General features: G+C 43.4%; 1 protein-coding gene across 6 annotated transcripts in view; it reads left to right on the forward strand.

Annotated features, from left to right (window-relative positions):
- TP53BP1 (tumor protein p53 binding protein 1) overlaps positions 1-22,374 on the forward strand; it is a 146,692-nt gene that overhangs the window by 32,881 nt on the left and 91,437 nt on the right. Inside the window, exon 1 of one of the 6 annotated variants that reach the window (XM_089676393.1) lies at positions 9,796-9,937. The exons of the other annotated variants lie outside the window; for them this stretch is intronic. The gene's annotated coding sequence lies outside the window, so the exon portion shown is untranslated. Of the gene's footprint in view, positions 1-9,795; positions 9,938-22,374 lie in introns of those variants that run through there. 6 annotated transcript variants of the gene reach the window in all.

A 22,374-nucleotide genomic window follows, 5' to 3' on the forward strand; every position in this document is an offset into this window, starting at 1 on the left:
ACGGGGAGTGGGGGACAATGCGTTACAATGGAACTTTCCCTGTTGGGTGGAACTCCACTTAAAGTACAAGTCGTATGTAATTCGGATGTTTGTAACTTGGGTGGTATGTGGTATGTTGGAGGAAAGTTATATACCTGTAGTACCACAACACCAGGAAAATGATAGGTTACTGTGTTTCTTCCATTGACAACTGGCGACTTTGCCTCTTTTATTTTTTTTTTATATTATTACATGTTTGATTATATTTTCATTATGTTATTATAATCATTATATTTTTTATATTTTGATTATATTATTATTTTATTCTCAACCTTAAAATGTGTATGGTAATAATCATGTAGAAACTATAGGTTTTAGGATTTCAATCATATTTTTTCATGTCTCGAAGAATATGAACTCATAACAAAGGACTTACGAACATTAGCATCTGAAAAATGCAGATTTATTCTGAAATCTAACTAACTAATAGACCTCTGTGAAGATTATGCCAATTAACATGCACTTTACAGCCTATATTCACCATAGGGGTTATAGACCAAATTAAAGGCAGTCTTGCATTGAGGTTGGCAGGCAGACATCCACCGGCTGACAGCTGTCAGGAGAGGGTTATCAAGTGAGTAGGTTGGGAAACATTCCCTCATCTTTGCTTTTCTCCCCAGGAGGTGCTGGCTGTGTCCTTTACTTCCCAATGACAAGCATCCTAGGTCACCAGCTTAAGGCTCTGTTCTTACCATGCAGGTGCAATGCAGCGCTGATCTGTTTCTGTGCATTTCCTGCGCATCACGTGTATTGAGCCCATTCATTTCAATGGCTGCTCTACATGTGAAAAAGTCTCTGGCGCTTTGCGCTGAATTGCATGGTTGGTTTTGCAGCACAATGCATTTTGGCGTATGTGAAAATGCACACATTAGTGTACCTGTAAGGTGCTATTGTAGACTTGGGTTTGATGTTCGAGTTGAACATAAGTTCAATCTGAACATCGGCTGTTTGTGTGTTCAGCAAACACACAAATGGTAAGGGTGTTTGGCGGGCTTTTGGCCCACCGTGCCCCACTATGCACTGCGCTCTTACAGGTCAGGTGCAATGCTTTGGCCAATCACAGCACACGATGATGTCACAAGGGTGACCCCACCTCTTAGATATTTACCGTAGGTTTACATCTGTGTGGGTGGTGCCGCTGCAGATCCGCACGAAAATCCGTGCAGCTGCACCACCCACACAGAGAAATGCGGATCCGCGGGTAGGTGCCATTAGTTCTAATGGCACACCACCCGCACTGGGAAACGCAACCGTACTGGGAACCGAGGTTCCCGTGCGGGCTGCGTTTTCCAAAGAAGTGCAGGAACTTCTTCCCTGCGTGTCATGGGCACTGGCAAAGGAGTCCATTCAAATGAATGGGCTCTCGTGCCCGTGCAAAATGCAGCCCACACGGCCGCATATATGTGAACCGGGAGTTAAGAACTGTCAGGCTGGTGCAGCTGTCAGACGGCGGAGCCAGTGTCGAGAGCGAAGCGGGTTTTAATTGGTTTTTTTTCTTTTTTCGGGTCGGCGGTGGTGGCAGGCATTGTGATTGATATTGAATCTACTTCAGGGGACATTTTTTACATTTTTGTTTTTAATAAAAGACTTGTCAAAGACTGTCTCCTGTCATATTTTACACTACACTTTTTTTTGTGAATGAGTAGCGTACCATGTACCCCATACTCATTTACATGGGGGGGGGCGGGATCGGGGGGCCTTCTTGTTAAAGGGGGTTTCTAGATTCTGATATGCCTCCCACCTGCCGACCCCCACAACCACAGTTGTGGAGAAGAGGCCTTTGTCCCCATCAACACCCTGCCTCAAAGCACCACCCATGTTGAGGGCATGTGGCCTGGTATGGTCCTGAACCATACCAGGCCACATGCCCTCAACATGGGGGGTGTTTTGGAGCCTCCTGAAGGGGGAAGACTTCTTTTTTTTTTTTTTGGCAACACAAGTTGCGCAATTGGTTTGCGTAATTGTCGAGCGACTTGTCGCATGATAATCACAGCAGAATCGCCCTGCGTTTCAAGTATAACTAAAGGAAACTTTTTTCAGTCTTGGATAGAGAAAAGGGGGATTAGAACACCTCTCAGGTTTTTATTGCTGTCTGTGCCCCCGTTAGGTACATTTACCCTTTCTAATTGTGAAGGAAAATGCCAAATTTTGGATTGTCACCAGAACAGAAATGGGGGAAATGATGACAGTAGCTCTGGTAACCTGGTGACAAGCAGGAAATTCACTTTGGAGGAATTTTCACTCACTTCCAGTTTTGGCTATGGGACTGGAAATGAAGAGAAATCTCCCCAATGGGACACAGATGGCAAACTGGGGGAAGGGGGGGAGTGGGTGCAGTCTCCCATCTTTTCCCTGGGCACTAGATGACCTAGTACCAGAAAAAAAAGGCTCCCCGGTCTCCAACAACTCCTATATCATGTCTGCAGTCTCTGACCATCTCTTATAGCATGTTTGTGCTCTCTGACCATCTCTTATATCATGTCTGCAGTCTCTGACCATCTCTTATAGCATGTGTGTGCTCTCTGACCATCTCTTATAGCATGTTTGTACTCTCTGACCATCTCTTATAGCATGTTTGTACTCTCTGACCATCTCTTATAGCATGTTTGTACTCTCTGACCATCTCTTATAGCATGTTTGTACTCTCTGACCATCTCTTATAGCATGTTTGTACTCTCTGATTAGCTGATGGGGAGAGGAAAGGAAGTTTTGTGCAAGCTCCAAGAAACTCTAGTCGGAGTTTAAACTGAGCAAAGGAATGTCTTCCCATTTTCACAGCACTGGGCTGGTCACCAAGCACCAATGGCAAGGAAGGGAAGGAATTTGTTCACTACAAAATATTTCAGTTTTTGGCTGATGATGGAGAGTTACACCACTCCTGATGTGTTATATCTTTTGAGCTGCTGTGCCATCGCTGACAGTGGATTTTGAGCAGTGAGGGACATCAGACCAGACCTTTTCCACCTTAAAGGGACCTCCAGGGTACTGAGAGTGTTATCTCTAAATGCGCACATTGATTGTACATCTGGTGAATGCGCAGTCTTTACAATCTTGGCCACATCACCACCTTACCGGATAAGACCACCAGATATTGAAGATCTTCACAATCTCCCATGCACCTTATTTTGGACTATATGTTGATCATCAATTTTTAGCACCATATACACCATTCGTCACTGTATAGTGACAAAGTTTTATTACCGCTCAGTCACTTTATTCATTTGTCAGCACTTTACCACTGGTGTCACCTATATACCTGTTTGCTTTATCTTATGCATATATATATTTGATTAGAGTGACCTGATTTTATGGTACCACTAAGTCACTTTGTTGTTGCCAGCACCTTGTCACTTGACATTTTACAGTTTTATTGATATTTAAATCTATTATGGTTTACATATGAATGTGGTTACTTTAGCACTACACCCAATTTTATACTGACATTTTGGATGTTGTTTGGTACCTTTTGGTGTTTTAGTGGCTATATTGACTTTTAGCACTCACTTACCCCTTTTTTGTACTTCCTGTAACATGGTTGCGGTCTCTGACCATTTTCTGTTGCATGCATGCCTGCCATCTCTGACCATCTCTTATAGCATGTTTGCAGTCTCTGATCATTTCCTGTAACATGGTTGCGGTCTCTGACCATTTTCTGTTGCATGCATGCCATCTCTGACCATCTCTTATAGCATGTTTACAGTCTCTGACCATTTCCTGTAACATGGTTGCGGTCTCTGACCATTCTCTGTTGCATGCCTGCCATCTCTGACCATCTCTTATAGCATGTTTGCAGTGTCTGACCATCTACTGTAACATGTTTGCAGTCTCTGACCATCTACTGTAACATGTTTGCAGTCTCTGGCCATCTCTTATAGCTTTTTTTGCAGTCCCTGACCATCTACTGTAACATGTTTGCAGTCTCTGACCATCTACTGTAACATGTTTGCAGTCTCTGACTATCTACTATAACATGTTTGCAGTCTCTGACCATCTTTATAGCTTTTTAGCAGTCCCTGACCATCTACTGTAACATGCTTTCTGTCTCTGACCATCTACTGTAACATGTTTGCAGTCTCTGACCATCTACTGTAGCATGTTTGCAGTCTCTGACAGGTTTTTGTAGTACTGCATTCCATGAACACAATGAATGATGTCACAGGCCACACTTGAGGCCCAATATAATAAGTAGGTTTACCAAACCCGATCTATGGGTTGTAAAAGGATGGTGTATGTTTCTTTGTTGGGGGGGTGGGGGGCTAGAGCAGAGTTGTGCAAAAAAAACAAAAAAAAACATTTTCATATGCACTCTAGTGACTCAAACCCAAAATGATTTCTAATCCACACTGCGTAAAGCAAATGTAAATAGCAGAGTAATGGCTGCCTGCAAATATAGACGTTAAATTCCTACCGTGGAGCCTGGTGTCGTTATTTTCATGTAATTACAGAGTGCAGATTCCACGTGTTATGCTAGTCAGATATCAGACCTGGTATATTCTGCTACAGAGAAATCCTTCAAAGCCTTTGTCTGTAGAGGAGAGGAAAAGAGGAGCTGAAGGACTCCAGACAGACAAGTAGTCAGTGAAGCAAATCTTTCATGTTGCATTGAAGGTAATGGAGGCTGCAGCATCTTCGGGTTCTGGGTATGTCTACATCCAAGGCCTGGGTGTACTTAGCCGAAAGCGACTCTGAATTAAATGTAAAGAACTAACATCAGGATTTACCCTAGGTTCACACCTAAGCGTTTTCCGCAGCATTTTGCAGAAACGCAGTACCATCCATTTAGCATGATTTCCTATGGGACATGTTCACATCTCTGCGTTTTCACCCGGTGCATGTTTTGGAAAGGGTCAGGGACTTTTTTGAACTTAAAAAAGTTGCGGTTTTGGTTCTATAGACTTCAATGGAAATGCTGCAGAAAAGCATGTAGAGTGCTTTTGCTAAGTTTTTGCTGCGTTTTAAATCTGCTTAGCAACAAGAAAAATGTAAAAAAGAACCCCCCCCCGCACAAAACGTGTAAAAAACGCAGGTGCAGAAACGCAATGCAAAACGCAATGCAGAAACGGCTCAAATGCAACCTACATAGGTGTAAACCTAGCATTAGGCTAGGTTAGGCATACAGGTACGTCTGAACGCGTGCGCGTTTCCACATGTTCCTGCACGTCACTTGTAGGGCAGCCCATTCATTTCAATGGGCATGAGAATTGCAGAGAAGAAGTCCCTGACCCGTTTCCAAAATCTCATCTCACTGAACCGCATGGCACTCTGACACCATGCAGTTTAGTGCACACAAAAACGTATGTGTTAGCAGATACATGGGGGTGACATTAACAGTTAGTGGCAATGCTACACATTTGCTAAAGGGCAGCACACTTTCTGTGGGTATCAAGAAGTCGCACGTTCCCAACATGTACAAAGTGCGAACCTAGGCTAAGGCTAGGTTTACACCTATGCAGGTTGCGTTTGAGCCGTTTCTGCATTGCGTTTTGCGTTGCATTTTTGCACCTGCGTTTTTGATGCGTTTTGCGAGGGGGGTCATTTTTTTACATTTTTCTTGTTGCTAAGCAGATTTAAAAGGTAGCAAAAACGTAGCAAAAGTAGTCTGTATTTTGAAGTTTAGCACGTGAGCAAAATAAAATAGACATTCCCAGTAAACTATTTGTTAAAATTCTTACCCCAGAACTTGCAGTTCACAGGTTTCAATGCTGCTGGCACCTGCTTTCTCAATGCAGCTTCCCTGAACTTCCAGTCTTCACAGGAAAGAGTTAAAGTGGTTCTGAACACAAGTAAAACAAATTGTTACAGAAAGTTACAAAATAAAATGTAACATTTTATTTGTACCTTTCTGTAACAATTTGCTTGTTTTACTTGTATTCAGGGAGTGAAAGGTGGAGCAAGCATAATGCAGCCATTCAAGCTGTAAGGAGTTCATTCTTTGAATCTCGCTCCTCCCCCTTCCTGATCAGGCATTTCTCATATAATGTGCTGTTTCACTATTATTGTTTGTTATGATTAAGGCCCTTTTGGGCTGAAACGCGTCAGCTTTCTGTAAGTTTTTACACCTGTGGATGGATTAATAAAAAGATTTTACTGCAGATCTTTGGTGTGCCAATCGCTTTGTATGGATTCAAGCTTCAACAGTAGCATGTCTGATGATCTGGCACCCGCTTGTCTGCTACTGATGCCAATACTGGCTGTCAGGTTGTAGAACCGCCCCTCCCTTCCTTGTCAAGCAGCTTTCTATGGGGACACTCAGGCGGGGGGAGGAGCCAGGGGCTGCGGCTAGGGACCTTAGAAGAGGAGGAGCAGAGTTGCTCTGTGCACAACCATTGCATAGAGTAGGTAAGTATGATATGTTTTATATATACACTATATTGCCCTAAATATTGGGCCACCTGCCTTTACACGCACATGATAGAAGAGATGGTCAGAGACTGCAGACATGATACATAGAGAAGTTAGAGACTGCAGACATGATACAAGAAAGGGTCAGAGACTGCAGCCACAATATGGGAGATGGTCAGAGACTGCAGACATGATGGAGAAGATGGTCAGAGACTGGAGACGTGATACAAGAAAGGGTCAGAGACTGCAGCCACAATATGGGAGATGGTCAGAGACTGCAAACATGATGGAGAAGATGGTCAGAGACTGCAGACATGATACAAGGGATGGTCAGAGACTGAAGACGTGATACAAGGGATGGTCAGAGACTCAAGACGTGATACAAGGGATGGTCAGAGACTGCAGACACGATGGAGGAGATGGTCAGAGACTGCAGACGTGATACAAGGGATGGTCAGAGACTGAAGACGTGATACAAGGGATGGTCAGAGACTGCAGACACGATGGAGGAGATGGTCAGAGACTGCAGACGTGATACAAGGGATGATCAGAGCCTGCAGATATGATGGAGGAGATGGTCAGAGACTGCAGACATGGTGGAGGAGATGGTCAGAGACTGCAGATGTGATACAAGGGATAGTCAGAGACTGCAGACACAATGGAGGAGATGGTCAAAGACTGCAGACGTGATGGAAAAGATGGTCAGAGACTGCAGATGTAATACAAGGGATGGTCAGAGACTGCAGATGTGATGGAGAAGATGGTCAGAGGTTGCAGACGTGATGCAAGGAATGGTCAGAGACTGCAGATGTGATATTGCCATAAATATTGGGCCACCTGCCTTTACACGCACATGATAGAAGAGATGGTCAGAGACTGCAGACATGATACATAGAGAAGTTAGAGACTGCAGACATGATACAAGAAAGGGTCAGAGACTGCAGCCACAATATGGGAGATGGTCAGAGACTGCAGACATGATGGAGAAGATGGTCAGAGACTGGAGACGTGATACAAGAAAGGGTCAGAGACTGCAGCCACAATATGGGAGATGGTCAGAGACTGCAAACATGATGGAGAAGATGGTCAGAGACTGCAGACATGATACAAGGGATGGTCAGAGACTGAAGACGTGATACAAGGGATGGTCAGAGACTCAAGACGTGATACAAGGGATGGTCAGAGACTGCAGACACGATGGAGGAGATGGTCAGAGACTGCAGACGTGATACAAGGGATGGTCAGAGACTGAAGACGTGATACAAGGGATGGTCAGAGACTGCAGACACGATGGAGGAGATGGTCAGAGACTGCAGACGTGATACAAGGGATGATCAGAGCCTGCAGATATGATGGAGGAGATGGTCAGAGACTGCAGACATGGTGGAGGAGATGGTCAGAGACTGCAGATGTGATACAAGGGATAGTCAGAGACTGCAGACACGATGGAGGAGATGGTCAAAGACTGCAGACGTGATGGAAAAGATGGTCAGAGACTGCAGATGTAATACAAGGGATGGTCAGAGACTGCAGATGTGATGGAGAAGATGGTCAGAGGTTGCAGACGTGATGCAAGGAATGGTCAGAGACTGCAGATGTGATGGAAGAGATGGTCAGAGACTGCAGACATGATGGAGAAGATGGTCAGAGACTGAAGACGTGATACAAGGGATGGTCAGAGACTGCAGACACGATGGAGGAGATGGTCAGAGACTGCAGACGTGATACAAGGGATGGTCAGAGACTGCAGATATGATGGAGGAGATGGTCAGAGACTGCAGATGTGATACAAGGGATAGTCAGAGACTGCAGACACGATGGAGGAGATGGTCAAAGACTGCAGACGTGATGGAGAAGATGGTCAGAGACTGCAGACGTAATACAAGGGATGGTCAGAGACTGCAGATGTGATGGAGAAGATGGTCAGAGGTTGCAGACGTGATGCAAGGAATAGTCAGAGACTGCAGACGTGATGGAAGAAATGGTCAGAGACTGCAGACATGATGGAGAAGATGGTCAGAGACTGAAGACGTGATACAAGGGATGGTCAGAGACTGCAGACACGATGGAGGAGATGGTCAGAGACTGCAGACGTGATACAAGGGATGGTCAGAGACTGCAGATATGATGGAGGAGATGGTCAGAGACTGCAGATGTGATACAAGGGATAGTCAGAGACTGCAGACACGATGGAGGAGATGGTCAAAGACTGCAGACGTGATGGAGAAGATGGTCAGAGACTGCAGACGTAATACAAGGGATGGTCAGAGACTGCAGATGTGATGGAGAAGATGGTCAGAGGTTGGAGACGTGATGCAAGGAATGGTCAGAGACTGCAGACGTGATGGAAGAGATGGTCAGAGACTGCAGACATGATGGAGAAGATGGTCAGAGACTGAAGACGTGATACAAGGGATGGTCAGAGACTGCAGACACGATGGAGGAGATGGTCAGAGACTGCAGACGTGATACAAGGGATGGTCAGAGACTGCAGATATGATGGAGGAGATGGTCAGAGGTTGCAGACGTGATGCAAGGAATGGTCAGAGACTGCAGACGTGATGGAAGAGATGGTCGGAGACTGCAGACGTGATAAAAGGGATGGTCAGAGACTGCAGACGTGATAGAAGAGATGATCAGAGACTGCAGACGTGATGGAGAAGATGGTCAGTGGCTGCAGATGTGATGGAGGAGATGGTCAGAGACTGGGAATGTGATCTCGGAGTTGTTGGTGAGGGGGATACTCTTTAGTGGACAGTCATAGACTGGAGACATATTCCAGGACACCATTGCTGTAACAGGAGAATAGGGAAGCACAGATCAGTGAGGGCGCCACCATGAGGGCGGTGTGATAAGTGCCAGGGACCTGCATGTGTCAGGCTGGTCAGCAGGGATGAGGCCAGTACACACACACCGGGGAGGGGCCGGGCCGTCTCTCTCCCTCCCTCCCACACACCTCCAGGACCGAAGAGCGATGTGTGACGTGACAACCATCACAGATCTGAGGTCAGGGTTGTCATTACCAATGAGATCAGAGCAGAGCCCCGCCCCCCATGTGTGACTGGTAGTGATCAGAGTGGTTGTCCCCTATCCATGCCAGTCTACTCTCCGGGCACCGCACACACGGAGCGGCCTCCCCCGCACACACATGGTTTATTCCCTCCATTCAGGCTCCGCCTCCCAGACAGAGAACGCCCATTCCTCCCCGCCCAGTACAGTGTGATGGGAGGGGGAATCATACACATGTGCGTCACTCCGGCACTCAACGGGTTAAAGGTCTCCGCTCATCTATCAGTGGGAGACAACCAGTCCCGTGCTCCTTAGCAACAGTAACTATGGCGAGGCCGAACATGATGAAATTAGGCGGGATTTTCTCCCCGCTCAACCAATGGCTGCAAGCCCTGAGCCCTCCGGCCAGTGGGAGGTACGGGGGGGAGTGACGTGGATCCCGGGCGGGAGGTAACGTGTGCTGGCGGTCTCTGTGCTCCCCTCCAGCAGCTATCGGGGGGTAGAGGAGCCCGGGCCGGACGCTGCTTTCATCGGGGATGCTGAACACGTGAGTCGGGGAGGACATGCGATGTATGAATTGCTGCGATCACCTCCTGTGTGTGGGCCGTAGGAGACAAAGGGAGTGCGAGCACCGAGCATAGTGCATGGACGAGATCCGGGGATCCGAGTGTGACTGGTGACATGGATTGGAGGGACCACACTGACTGCATGGATTGATGACGTCACATTGTGTACAAATCTGAGCAAGTCACCGGTCCTGTCCTTACAATCTGATTGTGCGATCTCCTCTAGATGACTACACGCCATACAGTCTGATCGTATGATTGCCACTACATGACCACACACCATACAATCCGATTGTACGATCTCCCCTAGATGACTACACACCATGCAATCTGATTGTACGATCTCCCCTAGATGACTGCACACCATGCAATCTGATTGTACGATCTCCCCTAGATGACTGCACACCATGCAATCTGATTGTACGATCTCCCCTAGATGACTGCACACCATGCAATCTGATTGTAAGATCTCCTCTAGACTACACACAATGCAATCTGATTGTAAGATCTCCCCTAGATGACTACACACCATACAATCCGATTGTACGATCTCCTCTAGATGACTACGCGCCATACAATCTGATCGTATGATTGCCACTACATGACCACACACCATACAAACCGATCGTATGATCTCCCCTAGATGACTACACACCATGCAATCTGATTGTACGATCTCCCCTAGATGACTACACACCATACAAGCAGCGCTTCCCATGAACGTGGTGCGATTCTGATGCGGTGCACCGCATCAGTGTGAACCCAGGCTCAAAGTAGAATTATAGTCAGAACCTTTTTTTCCCATGTTGCTTTATGGAGGGTTATAACCCCTGTCTGTTTTTTCTGTGTCCCATTGGGGAGATTTCCCTTCACTTTCTGTCCCATAGCCAAACAGGAAGTGAGATGAAATCCCTGCAAATTAAGGGAGATTCCCCTCTTACTGTTCTGGGATTTACTTTCACTGTCAGTGATGATGGTGAACAGGGCAGACATTGTGAATCTCCCCCATGGGGACACAGACAGCAATCACACCTGACGGGTTCTAATCCCTCTCCACTCCAAAACCAGAACCAGTGTTGTCTTCAGTTCTAGTTGAAGCCCTTCAGTACCGGCAGTGCCGCCCTTCCTGCCCCGGCCAATGTTCATCGCGGTCACACTGACAATCATTCGCTCATGCAGCGCTGTCCCCCATGAAATGTGTATCCTCATCTCACACACATTCCTTTTGGGGTGTTTACTCATCACTGGGCCCTTTTATTTTTTTGGTGTATAAACAACAAACACCAAATATTTTGAAGAAAAAAAAATTGTCATAAAATTTTGCAAATAAATAATCTTTCTTCATAAATTTAGACCAAGATGTATTCTGCGACATTTCTGTGGTGAGAATATCTCAGATCAGTATTTATTATTTATTCTGTAAGGAAGTTAGTACTGCGGTGTATATAATGTATATCTGACAATCCATCAATCCTGCTGTACTGACGGCCCATCGCATTTCTTCAGGCCCTAAAATGCCAGGACAGTACAGATACCCCCCCCAATGCCCCTTTTTTGGAAGGTAGACAGTCCAAGAGATTTCGTGGGAGGCATGGTGCGCTTTTTGGAGTTGTAATTGTCATTTTTTTTGAAAAATGAAGTCTCCCTCAATTTTTTTTTTCCAATTTCTTTTTATATACTGTCACCAGTGCAGTACAGGGTTATCATTTACCTGGTGTGACGGTGACCTGGGACACTGACTGATGACCAGGGGCGGACTGACCATTTGGAAACTCTGGCACTGCCCAAGGGCCCGAGGTCAGTAGGAGGCCCCATGAGATGCCCTTGGTACCTTTTTCATAGGCTTTTTTGAGTTTGGCCAAGGACACAGGGGCCCCATGATCCCCTATTGCCCGGGGGCCCCATGAGTTGTCAGTCCGCACCTGCTGATGACAGCATGTAAAAACATGGTACAGATGCACAGTGATTGGCCCTGTCCATACTATGTTATCACTGTGACCAATCACAGCGATCAACACAATAGTACACAATGAATGGCTAAGAATGGAAGCCAATCATTATGTACCATTGCCATGTGATCTGCTGTGATTGGTCACAGCGATCACATGGGACTGGCAGCAGTCCAGTACACTGATCTGTCATCCGCTGTGTGGGTGGCAGATCATGCTGCAGCACGGCTTGATCCTGGGAGGATGTTAGATGATGTCCACCCAGGATGGCAGTGCTCCCACCCAGCCTCATTCTGTTATAGGCCGGGCAGGAAACGATTATAGCGATTGCCTAGTAAAGCTACACATTCAGTTTAAAATAGAAATGAAAGATGAAAGGCAAAACGTGTGTGTGTGTGTGTGTGTGTGTGTGTGTGTGTGTATATATATGCGCCAAAAATGTATTTATAAGTGATCACATTCCCTCTGTTCGCAGCTGCATGTGAGCTGGAGGAGGAGAAACAACAGCATACTAATCTTCCCAATAAATGGCTATGCAGGGGGGTGTCAGGAAATATTGTAGAACAGGTTGAGTTCCCAGCATAGCAGTGATCAGTGCTAAAATACATACACTGTCCCTGTATTAATGACACTGGCTGGGGAAGGGGTTAAACATCTAGGGCAATCAAAGGGTTAACTGTGTGCCTAGCTATGTGTTTCTTTGTACACCATGTGCTGTTTTTACTAGGCAATCTGTTAGATTTTATTCCCAGCTTTTTAGGGAAAGACAATCTAGTAGATCTCTGCTGACAACACAGCTCTGCCTTGTTTACATAAGCAGAGCTGTGTCCTGTCATTTTCGACAATCAACGGGTACCGGCACTCATTCATTGGCTGACACCTGTTGAATCAGTGCTCTGGTGGTGCGCACGCATGCGCCCCCTACAGTGGAAGTGCAAAATCATGTTTACATACATGATTTTGCACAGAACGTCCACCATGTAGCAGTAAATCTTTTATAGGGTGGAAGGAAAGTGGTGAAGTCATAAAATTAAGGGGTCAATTCACTAAGATAAATACTGCATTCATTTTTGAGTTAAAATAACTTGTATTTATTTCAGAAGTAGTCAGTTACTAATAAACGTGTTACTTGCCAAATGTATTAAATATTTATGTTTTGCGATATTTAGCACTTAAATTTTGTGTTATTTTTGGTGTTTTTTCACAATTTTTTTTGCAGGCGATCATTACATCACAATGCACACAGCAATATTGTGGAACTATGACAAAGTAGTGTGCTTTCATTCACAAAATGATCTCCCTCTGATGAAATGTTAGAGTTTTTCATTCCTGAGCTCAGAGGAGAACATTGTTATTTATTTATTTCAGGTACTTATATAGCGCCGTCAATTTACACAGCGCTTTACATATATATTGTACATTCACATCAGTCCCTAACCCTCAAGGGGTGTACAATCTAAGGTCCCTAACTCACATCCATACACATACACGGGCCAATTTAGATAGGGTCCAATTAAGATACGAGCATGTCTTTGGAGTGTGGGAGGAAACTGGAGTACCCGGAGGAAACCCACACAGGCACAGGGAAAACATGCAAACTCCAGGCAGGAGGTGCCATGGCTGGGATTTGAACTAAGGACCCTAGTACTGCCAGATGGAAGTGCTAACCATTTAGCCACTGTGCTGCCCTTTGTTACACTGATACATTGTATACTTTTCACTTTCTGACCAGTGCAGAGTTCCTCTATTTGTTATTTTGTACATTTCCACAATACCGCCAGCAATCACCAGCTGATAAATGACGAATGTGTGTTTTTAATGAATTGACTCTAATGATTTATCTCATGTTTTGTTGCGGTATTTATCTCACATTCGATATTTTACTTTGATAAATTGGCTTTTACTACCTAATGCGATAATTTATGCAAATGAGTCATGTGACTGTTAACGCATGCGGTAAACTTTAGTGAATTGACTCCTAAGTCTTGCTAGATCACTTCAGGTTGGCCCCTTTTGCTATGTAAAACAAAAATAAGTGCCTACACTGTTTAAAATCCTGCAATACACTGGCTCATGCTGCTCTGCACATGTTCAGTTGCTTTGTATTTTTTGGCACTGCTGAAAATGTGTGAAATGTGCAGTGTCTGTCTAGAAGAAGCAGGAACATTTCTGGAGGCAATTTACAGCACACAGTAATTTTGGTAACATAATTATTAATGTGGAATGTATGTTTCTTACTAAAGGCAGTTTACTCTCCTTCAAACTTTAGGAGTGCCAAACTGTGGCAAGCAGGAGTAGACCCCTCGTTGGTGTCAGTGGGAGGAAAGCGCGCCCCCTCGTTGGTGTCAGTGGGAGGAAAGCGCGCCCCCTCGTTGGTGTCAGTGGGAGGAAAGCGCGCCCCCTCGTTGGTGTCAGTGGGAGGAAAGCGCGCCCCCTCGTTGGTGTCAGTGGGAGGAAAGCGCGCCCCCTCGTTGGTGTCAGTGGGAGGAAAGCGCACCCCCTCGTTGGTGTCAGTGGGAGGAAAGCGCGCCCCCTCGTTGGTGTCAGTGGGAGGAACAGCGCCCCCTCGTTGGTGTCAGTGGGAGGAAAGCGCGCCCCCTCGTTGGTGTCAGTGGGAGGAAAGCGCGCCCCCTCGTTGGTGTCAGTGGGAGGAAAGCGCGCCCCCTCGTTGGTGTCAGTGGGGGGAAAGCGCGCCCCCTCGTTGGTGTCAGTGGGGGGAAAGCGCGCCCCCTCGTTGTCAGTGGGGGGGAAAGCGCGCCCCATCGTTGGTGTCAGTGGGATGAACAGCGCCCCCTCGTTGGTGTCAGTGGGAGGAAAGCGCGCCCCCTCGTTGGTGTCAGTGGGAGGAACAGCGCCCCCTCGTTGGTGTCAGTGGGAGGAACAGCGCCCCCTCGTTGGTGTCAGTGGGAGGAGGAGCGCCCCTTGGTTGGTGTCAGTGGCAGGAACTATGCCCCTTGGTTGGTGTCAGTGGCAGGAACTATGCCCCACTGTTGCTGACAGTGGGGTGAATAATGGCCCAAGGGCCGGATAAAAACAAGCAAAGGGCCACACTATGGAGACTATTGGTATAGAGCATTTTAGTTTGTTTTTTTTTTCAAAGTGTATATTTGCAGAACAAACTACCGTATAAAGCTGGTCACAAACCATACAAAAAAGATGTGCAGTCAAATAGTATAGTGTATGGTCAGCTTAAAACTGTGACTGTTTATTAACTCTCCCTAGTAGGAAGCTTATAACATCCCTGGGTAAGAAGAATGGATTTGGAGCCAGCTGCTATTAGAGCAATTATTATTATACAGGATTTATATGGCGCCGACAGTTTGCCCAGCACTTTACAATATAATAATGGCCCATCCTCCTGCTGGGTAGCTGTATGTCTTGCTGTCCTTCATATTGCAGTGTGTGGATTCACGCTCTGCTTTTTCTTCTGTTTTTCTTCTGTTTTTATTCACTGATGTCTGGCGTCGGCAGGCAGGGTGGCGTCGGCAGGCAGAGTGGCTGAGAGTGAAGTTGCAGTGGATTGAGGCATGGCTCCTGGCTGTGATGGACTAAGAACATCTTGAAACAACCAAGAGAATAAAAGTCTCTGAATCTGGGGTTTCGGCACGCATAACCTTTTTACTGCTTCAGACAGAAGTATTTGATATCACCTGCTTTTCAGTTCAGTCTACAGCATCAGTTCAGGATAAAGAATTCTGTAAGGCGGGGTACTCAACCTTTTGAAGAGCGTGGGCCACTTAAAGTATATCTAAACCTTCACCTTGTCAAACAACCCATTCTGATTAAAATGAAAGGCAAAACATTGTGTGTGTGTACATATATATATAAAAAATAATTACATATACAGGGATGTTGCATTTATATTGCCCGATGCCTCCTGGGACATGTAGTTCCGGGCTCTGGGCAGGTAGTTTTTTTTTTTTTAGCCCTTAACCCTGCTACCCTCTCCCATCTCCCAAGCTCCGCTTACCCAGCTCACCGCCGTCGGCTAGAGGGGAGGGAGGAGAGCGGTCACGTCTGCTCCCCTCCCCTTCTTGTTCTGACTCAGATGTGACGTTATGATGTCACTTCTGGGTCCCCGTTGACAGATTTGCAATGTGCACTGCAATACATTCAGTGGAGTACAAGGGGAGACATTGGGAGTCCTTTTATACCTTGTGTGTCTCAATAAAGAGAACCTGTCACCAAAAATCGCCACACGGGACTTTTTGTCCCCTATGTGATTTGAAAAAAAAAAAAAAAAGTTATTTTTTTTTTTAATTGTAAAAAATACATTTACAGCCAAGCACATACATTTAAAGCCAGGCCTTAAAAAAAAAAAAAATTGAGACCCCTCCCCCCCACACATACACACATGGGGCGCCTATGCATAAAAATGTCAATTATGATCCACATATTAAATATCTCTGCTCATACGAGAATGAGAGCAATAATTCTAGCATGAGACCTCCTCCGTACACTATACTGATGACCTATAAGGGGCTTTAAAAGTATTGCTTATAGCAAATACATATTGGATATCTATTTACTTGTGTAGCCTCATATTTTTGTGCCCTAAAATTAATTAAGTGTATTTTTTACTGACATTTTTCAGTAATATCGTGTGACATACAAAAATAGGAACTACCAGTATTATATTTTCTGCAATCAGAGGCCCTAGAGAATAAATGTTTGGGGGGGTTTAGTGTAATCTTCAGGCCTAAAATTATTTTTTTAAACTTGTGGAAAAAAACGCAAAAATGACTCTGGCAGTGAAAAGGGATAAAAGATAAGCCTGACACTCCCTTTTCCTGACGAGTAGCCAATCAGTGCTCACTATACTGCAAGGTCTCTCTCCTCCCTTCTAGTTCCCGGGTGCGGTGCTGGAGAGGAGGAGATAAAACAGCGCAGTGTTAGAAGTATTCAACGTTTAAGTCGCCATAAAGCCCCTCTTTGTTTTTAAAAGCACCTCCAGATTTAAATACGGTTTTGTTAAAAAAACATTTTTTCTATCTGGGCAAGTAGATTGTCATGAGGAACAAGTAGATTGCAACTCGAATTTAGTCCCTGGACAAGTAGTTTTTTCAGATATTTCAACACCCCTGATGTGTTTTTCTATACTATTCTGACCACATTTCCTCTTTTCTTGGATGCATAAGAATGGGGAGAAACAGCTGAACACTGATCTTCCCAGAGAATGGCTATGCAGGGGGGAGTCTCAGCACAAATCTGATCATTGGAGGAGAGCAGACTGAGTTTCCAGCACAACTAGAGAACCGACCATATGTCATATCAGGAATATGAAATGTTGGGTTTACATATTCTGATTTGGTAACTGATTGCAGGCCACAATGAAATTAAATGGTTCAGAATTTCATTTTTTTTTATTTTGAATAACATAATGAAGATTGTAAACAACCGGGATCATCATTTTCCATGGGACCAATCCTCGTTGAATGTTTACACACTGTTTCATCACAATCACAAAAATCTAATTTTTTATTAACCAGATCACCATTAATCCCACTGTGCTCAGGTGTGACGAGCCACAAAAGCTCTGAACCAGTATTGTAGCCTTCTCTATATCAGGGTCTTTTTAGCCATCCCTATCTAAACAATAAACAACTGAACAGGGAAGTGCATGACTTACCCAAATGGAAGAAAAATGTATTTGAAATTATATTTTAAAAATATTCATCCCAAATAAATTGATATATTTGAAATGATACAATTTTGGCCATTATCTATCTGTGTGTGTGTATATGTGTATATATATATTTGTGTGTGTATATCTATATATCTGTAGAAATGCATTTTTATTGCAAAATATATGAAAAATATTTTAAATATACTGTATGTCTTTAAAAATATGAATCTACATTTTTTTTTATGAATTTACAACTATGTACAAAAATATATGTTAAAATTACTTTTTATATGTTAAAAAATCTGAAGATTATATATAAAAAAAATATATATTTTTAAAAATTTATTTTTTTAAAATGATATTCTTCAGATTTTTTTTAACATAATTTGTACATGCATTTCAAAAATGTAGATTTGTATTTAAATAAATTTTGTCATGAAGCAAAGACTAAATGACATATGTTGCACTCAATGCTCCTGACATGACACAACTGTGAGATTCCACCTTCAGAACCCAAGTATGGATGCCACTAGATGTAATCCACTCGGTTAAAGGCTCCTCTCCCTGTGTCTGCATGTTGGGAAAGAGATGAGCGTAGAGCTGGCTGCAATAGTGGCTTGTGACCGCTGCCAGGATTGTGGAGGACCAACAATAATTCAGTAGAGCAACATGCACCCGAATGAGGTTGTGCGGGTTTCTATAAGTTTGAGGTCGTGGGCCACATCTGACGGATCCATGTTCTACGGGTTGAGCATGCCTGCTGTAAGGAATTTCAGAGATTACAGAAGGGACTATATTCTTGGGAAGCAGAAAATAATGTATTCTTCTTGATTTTTTTTTTTTTTTGTAATACTTATTTTTGATTGTGTTTGTAAATTGATACAGAATGAAAAGTAAATGTGTAAAAGCAGTTCATTGTATAAAGCAGCCATTCTCAACCTGGGTTCTGTTGAGCTCCAGGAGTTCCTTGAGCTGTGGCTGACTGACCATTTGATGGTGCCTGTATAATTCCAGGGCCAATGCCATTTAGCATTGACCACTGCATGACACCAATTAACTTTTTAGCTGCTTGTGAAGGTGGCAATCTGACCACCACTGTAATGGGGTCCTTCTTTCCTCTGACCACCTATGTAAGGGGCATTTTGCACACTGACCTCCAGTGAATTGGTTTTAGCAAGGCTTTCCTGCAACCTGAAAATTATTTCAAGGGTTCCTGTGGAGCAAAAATGTCTAGAAAGGCTGGTGTGAGGGATTATACCCTATTGTTGACTGTGCAATATTTATAGCCAGCACTGGATAGATGTAGGTTATTGAATTTTTGACATCCATGGCCAGCAGTGAATGGAAGTAAATTGATGAATTTCAACGTGTTTATGTGTGGCAAACACCATCCCAAGCTTATGACCAGGACTGTCGTGTCAACGGTAAAGCTTGGGGGTTGGCACAGTCATGGTTTTGGCAGCCATATCTTTGTATTCTGCAGGCCCCATCATCACCTTGACATTTAGAGTACAACTCATGGTGCAGACATTGTTTCCCGAAGACCGTGTCATTTACCAAGACGATAATGCTCCGATTCACACAGCTGGTGTTGTGAAATCGTGGTTTGATGAGCATGCAGACGAAGTCTAGCACCTTCCAGGGGCGCCGCAGTCGCCAGACCTCAGTATCATAGAGCCACTATGGTCGATTTTGGAGAACAAGGTTCTGGCTTATTTTCCGCCGCCGGTAACTCTGCGAGAACTGGAACGATTTTTACATGAAGAGTGGTATCGGATTAGAATTTCCACCATCTAAGACTTATATATTTATCAATTCCCAGGAGAATTCAGGTCGTCTTCAATGCAAAAAGCTGTCCAACACCATGTTAGGTAACCATTTCATTTTTGTTCCATAATTTTGTCCAACCACTGTATATCTGCCCACCTCTGGTCCTTTCAGGTCTGTTAGACTGAACTGAAAGTTTGCATTTGGGTCCCCTTTTATTGATTGGACTGGCGGTGGACAGATAAAGTGGATGCAAGTCCACTTACATCCACCCACCCATAGGGATTACACGGGTCCCTTTATGACATGGAGGAAAAACTGATACTGGAACTGACTCGGGTGTCATAGATGTGGCATCCATACTATTCTGATCCAACACAGGGGGATCCATCTAGGGTCTACTGCAGAGACTGAACAGACACCACCCATGTGAAAGGAGCCTAAGTGTGATGGCAGGAATAAAAAATAAACAATGATTCATTAAATCTGACTTTATTTAATTTAAAGAAAAACCAAAGTCTAAAGCTGGCCATAGATTAATAGAAAATAGTTCGAACTTTCTAATTGTTAGTGGGCTCATATTCTTGACATGCAAAGATTTGTGACACAAAAACAAAGACATGTTGGAATTATTTTACTATGAGCTCACAATTTTAGAAGTGTGAGAGCAGAATCGATTCAAAATAACAGGATAAATCGTATTGCGCATGATTGTTTATTCTGGAATTGATCAACAAAAGATGTAACTTTTTTTTTTTTTTTTTTTTTTTCTTGTTTGTTTTGTGCACGAATGACAATATGTCAACAAGTGGGGGGGAAAAATTTCTATCGATGTTATCACACACTTGCTTGACGGATCTTTTCTCAAATGCGAACAAATTTTCGAAATACTTTCAACTCATCCACGGCCAACGTAACTCTAAAAAAAAAAAAAAAATGTCCTTTCCTCCTATTTATCTTGCCTAACTCCTACATTTAAAAAAAAAAAAAAAAAAAAAAAAAAAAAGTAAAATTACCTATGGGTCCGGTCCAGTCATGTGATCCTGCAGCTCTGGCTAGGAGAGTGCTGAAAAACAGCTGTGAAAATTGGGAGCCATGGCATCTCCCATAGGCTGCCATGACCCAGACATTGTCGGTTCTTCCTCCTCTTACCTGCAGCAGTTGCTCACCAACATGGGCGAGGAGCTTCAGGTTTGCGTGACTGGACTGGGGCAGATTAAAAATAGGTGAGTACACACACTTTTTTTTTTTTTTTTTTTATAGAACATGCACTTTTGTCTTGTATCGGACAAGAAGGTTAAAAAAGCAACAAATATATTGAATTTTAATTTGCAAAGCTTCGGTCACGTTTGCATCAGGGAAATGCAGTATATACATGGATAACAAGTCCATGCAAACAAAACACAGAACAAAATTCCATGTACTCGGCAACCTACCAGAAGAAAAGGACTAACCTGCAGCATTGATCACTTATATATTGACTGTGATAAGTCTTTAACAAGTTGGTGATATTTAGGTCACCAGGTGCACTGGGAACTCTAGGCAGTCTTGCCCAGCATGACAAAAAAGCCTCGTTTCCTATGGTGTCAGGTCACACCACTACTGTGGGTTGCGATGCAGACTACCACATCGCAACTCCACTGTGTAAATAAAAGTTTATGAACTGTCATTCAAACTGGAGAAACAAACTGCACACCCATGACTTTCCAAGCATCCAAGTAGTTGTATTAGGTAAGCAGTCCAAAGATCCCATGTGATTTTTTTTTTTTTTTTAAGACAACTGCTGGAAAAGTGACAGCAGCACTCAATCTCAGTCTTCAGAGGACTGAGATTGAGCTCTGCAGTCACTTTTGCAGCGGTTGTTTTCTTATTCCAGGCCACAATCCTATGCAATGTCCTTTTTTGTCTCTTTTGGTGAATTGACCATGATAGTTATGCTTAACAGAGGACGTTTTCCCGGAAACTGTATATGCCATCATAACCTTTATTATTGTACCCTGCGACACCGCAAACAAATTGGCAAGTTACATCACAGAGGCATCAGCTAACAGGCACCAACAATTTGCCATCGTGTGTGTGTGTGTCAGGGTGGATTTGATTTAAATCATTAGTCAGTAAGGCTTGATTTAAATCCTAGTTTTCTACATAAAGACTACTTCTTGCTGGTATAACTTTAATATGCAAGTAGATAAAGATTTTTAGAATAACAACTTTTCATATTAGTTTTTTTATCCCCAGTTTAATAGGTTAATCATTCATATTTGGACAACTTTTCTGTTGTACTTAGGAAGGAGAAAAATAATCATTACCTTAATAATAACAATTTAAATAGATTTATTCAACTGAAACAATAACATTCCAGCATATGTGATTTGCTTAAACATCCATGTTTGTTAACTAATTTGGCTAAACAAAATATATATATTTTAAGAAACTTAGACTGTCAGCCCCTTCCTCCTCACACTTAGTTTCACTTTCTTCTTGTGCAGATCTATTCCACTCCAAACAATCAGAAAAATATTGTTTCTATTCTATTCACTGAACTTCTTGAAATTTAGCAGTGAAGGGGTTGATTCTGTATTCATAGGTTTGTAGAAGTTAGGATGAAGGTCTTTTTCTTAACTCTGTTCATGTTATAACATGTTTGCTGTGAGAAGAGGCATGTGATCTCCGCTGAGTCAAATTCAGTTTTGAGAACTGCAAAAGTAAACCAACATCTGTGATAATATCTTGTAGGCAGAGAAACCGCCCAATAATCTTACAAAAACCTCTGGAAGAGCATGACATTGTGAATGGATTAATGGAATTTATTTACCAAAAAAATTAAACATATACAGCCTTATTCTACATAATTAAAAAACTAATCTTTATTTCATGATGGAATAACCTTTAGATGGTAATATATTTTCCTCAAAAAGCATTTTATTTAAATAAATCTGATTTAAATAAAAAAAATCCGATTTAAATAAAAAAAATCCGATTTTTTTTTTTTTTTTTTTTTTTTTTTTTTTTTGATTGATTTTTATCCACCCTGGTGTGTGTATATAGATAGATAGATATATTTTTTTCCCATTAT

This window comes from Staurois parvus, unplaced genomic scaffold (assembly GCF_062004578.1).
Source record: "Staurois parvus isolate SC_StPar_1 unplaced genomic scaffold, SC_StPar_1.0 ptg000168l, whole genome shotgun sequence".
NCBI classification, from domain to species: domain Eukaryota; kingdom Metazoa; phylum Chordata; class Amphibia; order Anura; family Ranidae; genus Staurois; species Staurois parvus.